General features: G+C 32.6%; 1 non-coding gene across 1 annotated transcript; it reads left to right on the top strand.

Moving 5' to 3' along the window:
- The first annotated feature begins 4,199 nt into the window (after positions 1-4,199).
- TRNAE-CUC lies at positions 4,200-4,272 on the top strand. The gene has a single exon. It is a non-coding gene; the product is annotated as a tRNA-Glu (tRNA).
- Positions 4,273-10,417: the final 6,145 nt, after the last annotated feature.

Below are 10,417 nucleotides of genomic sequence, written 5' to 3' on the forward strand. Positions count from 1 at the left end.
AGACCTAGATATATACATTAATAGAATTTTTTTATGCGCCTATTAAAACAACTTTTTTTTTTTTTTTTTAAATGTGAGGGTAGGCCTGGTCTGCCCTTGCCTGAATGTACTTATTTTTTTTTTTTATCATCTCGATCTATATATATGCCTATTTATATTATTTTATTATATTAAGTAAACTATATATTTTAGTTTTGGTCATGAGATATGCAATACATTAAAGTTACAAATTTGTGGAAAATTAACCTATATATCAACCTGGAAGTCATGGAGTAGTCAAAAGAAGAAACTGATACAGTGGATTCAATACCTAATTGAAGAAAGAGCAATTTCCAAAGTGAATTACGATAGATAGCTCCGGGAGACTTACCTCAAGTAATAAAAGAATTATCGTATTATTATTACGAATTTCTTTGCTTTTTGACTTACATGTCAATGATAACCCCAAAAACATTGAACAACATCCATAAAAATGACGTTCTGTTGAGCATCACAATCACTAGACCTAAATTAATTGCCATTGAAGACTAGCTAGAGTCACACCTAAACCAATAGTACAATCTCTAATATTGTTTTAGGCAACTGTTAGTCTTGTCACTAATTAATCATCCTCATTTACATTAAAAGAATTAATAATACTATCCATTCTAGTAATATTTCACTTGAATACTACGTTATCTGATTATTTATGTTCATATATACATAAAGACACATAAATTGAGATAGAAAATTTGGATACTATGTTTTTTATGCTTAAAGTTGGAATCCACTGAATAGCGAAGTTTATAAATCTGTAAATATTTTGTAAACTCCTAGTGTCCCTGAGATAGACCACAAGAACTTTGTCATAAAGGGATGACATATATGCAGGGTCCTGTTGTAAGAAAAAGGAAATCCATTGTAAGAGGCAACAAGATACCTTGGCAGTGAGATATTCAACAATGTTTTGTAGAAATTTTGTTGCCTTAATTAACTGGTTTTATTTTCCAAATAATTATTATCAACCAATTTTAGATTATTAAGTCATTTTAAATTAAGAGACCTATAAAATAGTGATGACTTTGTTGTTTCAACAATTAAGTAGATGAATGATGGGTATATTTGCCAAATTGTGGGTCCTAAATTTGTAATAGGATCTCGAAGTCATTATCAGGACAGCTTTAAAACTTGTAAAATATTAATATGGATGCATATTTAAGATAGAGAGTATAGTGGAAATTGTGCAATATTTGTACGTCGGTAGTTAGGTGAAATCTAGGTTAGGTTTAGTCTTATGAAGATATTTGTAGACCCTTTTGTGGTAAATTTCATGTAATTTGTGAGGCTGTACTGTTTCCCAAAGATGAAAATTTCTTTGATCTCTACTGCTACTGTGACTAACTGTGTTGGAATGGATGAGAGAAATCGTTCGATGGGAAACTTATTAAAATTCCAACAAATATCACCTTCATTTGTCAATTTTCATCACCAAAAAGGTTACTGCATGGGAAAATAATTCAAATGACAAAAGACACTGAAAGATATAAACGAGCTGCAAAATTCAAAGCACAAAAGACTTCAAGTGCCAATGAAGTGACAAGCTGCCATTAATTATTTGACTAGTTTGGAAGTGATAGGTTTATTTAATATTTACTTGTAGCAATCCATTTCTCTATTTCAAGCAGTAGTTTGAAGAAGAGATTGAGAAACTGTAATAATACTTAATTGGCATGGGATCCAGCTGGTATAATTTGCACTCAAATAAGCTCAAATCCTCAAATAGAAGTTCCATCTATCAAAGACAAATTCAGTTCAATCGGAAGTTCTAACTAACACAAGCATTGCAGCATTCAAGACATAATTATACAGGCGCATATTTTAATCAATTAAAATGTCATTCATTCAGCAACCTTAAAACTTTATATATAGTTCTCTTGATAAAGTTTCTATCTCAAAATGCAAGCTTCTAAATACCATCATGTCAATTACTTTCTGTTGAATGCCTTGGACAGAAACTGAAGTAGCAAAATGGATGAGTAAGTTTATAGATGTGGACATTGTGGATGCATCTGGCATCATAGTTCTCCTCCACCATTTGGGGTAGAGTTCATCCACTTTTGTTTTTTTTTTGAAATCAATGTCATGTATTAAGTGTTATATAATATATAATATATATATATAATATTATTATATTGTTGGCATTCAATTTCTTGGCCTCAATCATGACAGCAAATTATTTTTCTTTACGGTTGCCACTTGCCACTTACAAAGCTCATAGATCACAGCTTATGCTACACATTTGACACCAGACTATCGCAAAGACAATCTGTAAATAGTCCCTAGCCTTAACACAATAGAAGAGATAACCTTAAGTTGGTTCAAATTAAACCTGCTGGCTAGCAGCTTTGAATGAGATAGTTTCCAGCTTTCAAGGCTCCCAAAACACAATCATTCTTACAGAAGTAATAAGAAACATTTTGCAGTCACCACCTAGCTTTTGTGCACCTGCCTGAATAGCCCTTTTGATATTATTTTCCTATGAAATTTGAGCCTGAGCTTGTAGTAAGCATTGATCAATATATATATGTAGATAACAAATTATGTCACGCCTCTTACTCGTCGTAGAAACAAACAAACCTCATTAGCATCATCTATTTTACCCACGTACCAAGAAATTAACAACCACATCAATCAACATGGTTACTATTAATAGATGCAATAGTGTTTCACACTAAAAATCACACCAATTTGGCGTGAAACTTGCACTAATTTGGTGTTTATGGTTGAAGATAATCTATTTGGAAATTGCAAACCCTAACAATGTCATATCACCCATGAACTCAACCTTATATTAAATCTCAACACCACATGAGATATAGATCATTTGGGACAAGGATTAATTTAAGATAATTTTTGGGGTGAATAGTATTATTATTTGACCGAACTGTATTAAATTAAACACAAAACCTAGATATACTAAACACATATTCATGATAACTCAAAATCCTAATCTAACTTCTCATACTTAAATAAATCTAAAATCAAATAACAAACTAGGAAACAAATAACTAACCTTAGATTCAATCTCAAGAAAATTTAATAAGTTGGGTGGCCAGTGGCTCAGCCAATAGTTAGCGATCAGCAAGGCCGGTGTCGATAGCCACTCTTTTATTTGGCCTAGCTAGACAGCCATGCCGTCACTTGGTCATGCCATCAATGGCATGGCCTGGCCTTTATATGGCGTGACCAGGCTAGTCCGGTCCAAAGAGTGGCCAGCGATGTTGGCGGCCAATGTCCATTCATCATTTTTTTTTTTTGGTATGTTATAGAACTTGAATCCTTTTCTTATCACTTCATAAAAAAGTGTATCCTATTTTTACAATACAACTAACAATTATGGCTTTTATAAGTCAGAGCAATACCAAAAAACTATATATACTGTAACTAAATTATATTAAATCAATTTAATGCATATTTAGCATATTATGAAAAAATCTAAAAACCCAGACATTTTCTCGAACTCAAGCTTATACTTTATATGTACACCTTGAGCGTAATCCAGGCAAGCCCAACCAAGGCCCGCATATTAACAAATAGAATAGTGTTATTAAAGCCCCACAAAAATTCTTTGTAAGTTCCACTAATCATTTAAATTATTAAAAGAAATACTTTAGAATTATATGAATTTTGTTTCCCCTAAATTGTCTAATTTCAAGCTTTCTTTTCTAAAATCAATAGAACTCATTATAAAAACCTATCGCATTTCATCTTCTCACAAGAAATAATTATGAATTCATTTTTTTTAATAAATTAAATTAATTATGGAGCTTATAAAGAATTTTTGCAAGGCTTAAATAACAACCCAACTTGGGAGATCCATGGTGTTGTTTTGTCCCAAAACTAAGTGTGGAGTGGAGATGTTAAATAGATCATTAATTTGGTGTGTTGGGTAAACCAAACATTGGGCCTTTCCATGCTTGATCCAAACAAACACAAATGAGTTAGCAGCCATCAGCCTCTGAAACAAAATTCTGCAGCGAACTTCTTCTTAGGAAGGATGATCTCTGTCAGATCTGAGATTGGTTGTATAATGTGGCATTGAAAGGGGGTTCCAGGGTCTCATACCCAGAGCAATACAAATTTGTTTTCCTTGCCTTCTTTATTCTATTTCTTATTTTATAATTTTTTAAATATGTTTATACAAGATATAATGAACAAAATCCGTTGTAGTCTAGTTGGTTAGGATATTCGGCTCTCACCCGAAAGACCCGGGTTCGATTCCCGGCAACGGAAAAATAAGTTTTTTTAATGATTTTATTTATCCTAAAGAAAGAACGTGAATTTTGTTATTTTGTCTATTCAAGTGTGAATGCAGGAAGGATTTTGGTTGTTTCTAAGAATGTGAAAGCGGCAAAGGATGAAGGAGAGGGTCAACACATTGAAGAATAAATAACAAATGTAGAGTCAAATTAATTAGGTAGAAGAAGTTGACGCTGTGAAAGTCAAAAATTCAAGTTCCTGGAAAAAAACCTATATATGCACCACCCACTTCCCACTCTATTGCTTTTATTATTATTATTATATATAAGTTTTATAATTGATGTTATAGTGTATTATAACATCATTTCTTCTTGACTTCTCCTTCCTAATAACTACAAAACTTCATTATAATAAAATATCAAATAAAAGTATTTATTAATTCCATTTATGCTTCATTAAAAATCAAATATTGTAACTAATTAACCACACATATCTTCAAAATATTTTGATATAGAGTATGAAATATGTTAAATTTGTATATTATTGGACAATAATAGTTTTTAAAAATAATTAGCTAGTAAATCAGATATAAATTATTTTAAATAACCCTTTTTTCACTTTTGAAATTAAAAATAACCCATCTTAGGAGGTCTTTCTAGAAATAGCCCTCTCAGAATTTCAAGGACACAAATATCCCTTCATATTGCTATCATACGGTTTTTTCAGTGAGTTAATTACAAAAATAGTAATGATACATTTATATCACCCTTTTATATAATTTTAATTATAATATGATGAGATATAAGTTATAATCATATAAATTTTTAATTATTTTTAATTTTTAATATTATAATAAAATTTATATAATTATAACATATATCAAATAGTGTAAAAAAAGAGAATAAGTGTAACATTAGTTTTTAAATAAAAAAAAAAACAACAAAGAGTACAGTGTTCAGAAATGGCTGAGCAGAGTACTATTATTCTGTCATTCACCAGCAATTATTTATGTTTTGAAGACGTGAAGTTGCAATGTCATCATATTATTGATTGATTGTGATTCATCAACCATAGTTGTAGATAATCACGATTGAAGATTCAACACTACTTTTATTACTGCTTTGTATATATGACAAGACGAGTCATTCTCCACTTTCCTATGTAAACTTACTATTTATTTTATATTTCACTATTAACTGTTCAAAAGATACACTTATACATACATAATGTTTTAATAATCAATCCGAACTGAAATTCGGTAAAGTGGCTGGGTCACAGATTGATCGGTTAAACCGGTTTGACCAAGGGATCGGATTGGTGATGTCAGCATATGCAAATGTTTGAAATCTAGCAAACACATTCTTGAGAAATTACGCATCAATCTCTATAGATATGAAATCCAGTAAACACACTCATGTGATTTGGCCAAATACAAATTGGCGGTCAACTAGTTGGCTGCAACGAGACACCAAATGCAAATCTCACTTATCTTTTGATCCATCCCATAGCAAATATGCCCAAGATCTTGTCGCAATTGAACCATTGACCATAAAAAACACCAATGCGCACGACTGCCAACCTAGGCCAAATAGGCATATTTTCGGCATCAACATCGCCCCTATCACCACGAAAGCACTCCCTTCAGCCTCCTGACCAAAACCCATCTCACCCCCCTATTCGTCTTGCCAATCGTCAACACAGCCCACTATTGTGACTACGTAACTTTTGCCTTTTTCAATCGTTTCTCTCATCGGAAATCACCTCTATCTCCACCTTTCGATTCATTGGCACTTCCTCTCCAAAACCCATAACATCTCCACCATCGTATGCTCACTGATCGTTGCCCTCCTCACTAGGGTTTGCTTCTTTGGGTTTTAAATAGTGGAAATGGGTGATCGGGCCCGACGAAGGCCTCGATTCCCAGTGCGACCGGTTAAACCGGCCGAGCTGGGGCAGGTTTGAAAACACTACTTCTGCAAAACAGATAAGATGCTTACATATTAAACCTAAATGAAGCGAACTATATTTGCAAGTTAAGTACAAAGTTACTGCCCTTTATCTTTTAACAGTTTGCTAATGGGAGCAATTTTAAGTCAAGTCAGATATTTAGTTTCCTAATACAACACAGTTTCCCAATGCAAAGAATCGGAATTTTAGTTTTCTAATATGAGAAAGTATAAACCGAACATTTGCACAAGAGAATATAGAATTTCAGAGATTATGCTTGGCTAGGAATACGTGGGAACTTAAACTTGCCGACAAGTAGTGGAATACATATTTTATTAATGAAACAAGAAGCTTTAATTATTCTTTCCTCCATCAGAATTGTTTGTTTACTAATAAAGATAAGAGTGACGACAAGAACCATTAATGTAGACAGAAGGACCCCCTTAGTTACTATGTAACTTATGAAGGGCAGACGTTATTGGTTTGTAACAAAGGCTTTGCATTTGCATAGCAATCAGAATTTGCTACAAACAAAAAGGAAAAAGATGCCATCTAAATTCGACGGATACGATTCCTTTATATATATAAAACTTGTTTTAATATACAATAAATATTATATGTTATAGCTCCACCAAAACTTGTATATAATTGACAAAAACTTTTTAGATTACAACATGCTTGAAATGCGGAAACAGAATGCTATTCCAAAAGGCACCTTGACTTTTAAGCTATTTTTCTTATTTGTGTAATCTCTTTATCTTGCATATATAGAAATTATGTTTCAATCAATTAAAGATTTATATATTTGAAGGGGTACACTTTATTCAATTATTCTGCCAGCAATTTTACACAACATAGGGCCCCCTTAAAAGCCGATTTTGACTCAAAATACATTGCAGTGCAGAGACTATATTATATAATAAATTTATTTTTATGTGTGCAAGTTTTTCTTCAGAAAATAATATAGATTTCTGGGCCATGCAAAGTTTGGCGGTATTTTAAAGTGTCGCTATGCATATTCTTTAACTTTTATTGATGTTGAATCTTATGGGTGGAAATCCTCGATGACTAGTGTCCACAGGAATGTGATAATACAGTAGGGTTTCCTTAGCTGGATCTCATCATCATTGCTTTCTTATCTCCATCCTAATGCTGCGCATGCAACCAAATTAAACTTGAGGGATGCATTTCTCACTGTGACTTAATATTATGTTTTAACATATTGCTTTTGCTATCTATTTCTATTCAATTTTTTCAATTCCTCTAAGTTTCAACCTTAGATCATTTTCCTCGAAACCTAAAAGACTTTGATTTCTCATAAGATGTCAAGAGAGTCTTAAAATATTAACATCTGTTGATTCTTAGTCAACATCTTTTATAATTGAGACTAAGATGGTATATTTGTTCGTCTTTGAACCCTTGACTTTCATTTTTTTTTTTTTTTTTTTTAAATTGTCACTTATTTGAAAAAACATTCATATCTCATATCTTAAAACTTAATAGTGTTTGGTGGAACAAAACAAAAAAGTCCCAAGTATTTTTTTTTTTCTTTTTCACAAAATAAACAATTTCAGTAAATAAAGTTTTGTGTGAAACACGTCCACTCGGGAGTCGAGGTTTTACCAAAGTAACATCAACAAATAACTTTCAATAGAGCTGTAATTTTAGGTGGGATCGGATAGCTATCAACATTGGAACTTTAATAGGATAAATTATTAGTCGTAGAGTTGAACGCCGACGGAAAGCTTAGCGTGTTAAAGAGGCGGCGCGAGCTCTTAGAGAAAGTTCGGTGAACATGCAGTAAGATTATTGGTCAAGGGATCAATTTTCAAGAGAATTATTCTTTGTAAAAAATAAGAGTGCAGGAAAGAAATTCAACTAATGGTTTTTGGGTTTATATTTCTATAATTTGTATAATCTTAAGATTTAAGGTAAGTGAACTGTGTAATCTTAAAGTGTATACAATCTCCTTTAATAGTGTAAAGAGAACTCAGGGTTGAATTCAACTATATCTCTTCTCAATATAAATATGAGGATATGATCGGACGATTTCTTGTAAGTTTTTCTCGAAAACGAAAGTATAGAAAAGATTCTGAAATTTACCGCATCTGGTTAATTTGTTACTCCACCAATTGGGTAGCTATCTAGTTAATTGATGGATGGTGATGGATACAAAAACCCCAAGGATGGAGTAGGTTTTGTAGTACCGGCTGAACAGTAGATTTTAATCATCACATTCTGGCCAAGTGTACAATCGCAAAGCTACAAAAAAACAAGTATCTCTTTGGACATGTGTAGATTCCAAACTCATCTCAATAATTTACATCTCGTGCGGATGTACTATATATTGCTATTCTCCAAAACACGGAGTACCACAAGATGGCTCATCTAAGGCTTTTCAAGATGTTAAAAAACTTTTCAGGATTCACAACCAAAAAGAAATAATTAAAACATGGCTTTGACTTGTAAATATAATTGAGATAACGCTGTTAGAAACATTACTAGATGCCGCAAAACCAATATTGGCATCATCGTTTTCAGCGTTGATGTCTACCTAATCTGATGCACTGTAAAGTGCGGTGAACACAAGGTTTTCTAGATGATAAGACTCAGAAACATAGAGTCACCAAAATAATTTGAAAATAATGTGTTCATAGTCTGAATGTTGAATTAATATACATTTGAATTAGCAGTTAGACTACTTTGTTTGGGACAATTTCAAGCTGTCGGTTGAAACTAGGCTTATGTAATGTCACTTTATTAAATAAAGCAACTTTACTAGCTTAAAGACTTCAAATTGTTGCTTCCCCTATTTTCAAAAATTAGTTAATTTTACCTTCTTTTTTGACAAAAAAGAAATATATGGTTCTCCCAATAATTTCTTTATAGTCTTACAAGTCCAAAATTCTCAGCTAATATTATTATTAGATCTGGCTATGCCCTCCAAAAGCGTCATTAGTAAACTGCTTACAAGTTGGTTCAATTTTTCTCTTAACTCAATGTGAAACGCTTGGCGAGACATAGATAGGAATGAAAAGAGTTTGGGAGTAGTAGTATTGCAAAAGCAAACTGAGATCCACACAAGATTCGCAAGTTATTAACATAGTGACTTTCTATTTTCCACTTTTTCTTTTGTCACACCTCCTTTTTCTCTTTATGTTTTCTGATTGTATTGTAGCTTTAACAGGCCAATATCTGAGTTAAAGCTTGGAATATAAGCTTGGCATCACGCTAGTTACCTCTGTATGCCCTCATTGCTGAAGGTTCTCCCACTTCCCCTTGTACATTTTTATTCCCTTTACCGCAGCGGCAAGCAAAAGACATATACTTTGCTTGAGAGGAACAACAACCAGATTGACAATTGACACACTCCTGCTCTTTCTAAACTATTTATATATATATAAATAGTATATTATTTTAACGTTTTTGAAAACAGTATTCATATGGGTATTTTTATTAGGGTTTGAAAGAGAGAAATGTGGAAGGTAAAACTTTTATTGGTGCCTAATTTCAAAAGCTATATATTGGGGTTGACCTCTTCATCAGTATAGTAGAATATCGACACAAACACTTTCTCTCTGGGATAAAAAGCCATTTATAATTATGTTGGAGAAAAAGTGATTAACGTATCCAACGGAAGAACAAAATTTATTATTAGAAAAAAAAAAAAAAAAAAAAAATTCTATGAAACTACATCTATGTGTGAAAGGCGTGTTAAGGGTAGTGTAAAAAGTGGACTCCATGTCATGTGACCCAACAAAACAAAGCATCCATCTATTTCTCTCTCTCTCTCTGTCTCTCTCCCCAATCCTACGTATATAATAAGGACCCCATACAAAAAACTCAAGTTAATGCATGCCCAAATTAACTCTCTACCTCATTATCTATTCTATCTCCATCTTCCTTTTATTTCTCTCTATTATAATTCTCCATGTCTCTTCTTCTCTCTCTCTCTTATATACATATGAACAGTTGAGGGGAATGTTGTCTGGTTCGAAATACTTCGAAGAAACCTTATTATCAACAAATATATATGTATGTTCTTTGAATGATTTCGGACCAGGCTTCATTCCCCCCAACTCGGTTTAATTGCTTCCCATTATCCATCACTGTTCGATGCATTATGATCTGCATGTCGTCTTTGGTTAGTTCTTTCCAATCTTCTGCTTGATAATTGTCTAGTTTGTGTTAGTTTTCTCTATCTTCTTCTCTCTCTCTCTTCTTTTTTTTT

Source organism: Pistacia vera, unplaced genomic scaffold, assembly GCF_008641045.1.
Source record: "Pistacia vera cultivar Batoury unplaced genomic scaffold, PisVer_v2 Contig889, whole genome shotgun sequence".
In the NCBI taxonomy this organism is placed as follows: Eukaryota; Viridiplantae; Streptophyta; class Magnoliopsida; order Sapindales; family Anacardiaceae; genus Pistacia; species Pistacia vera.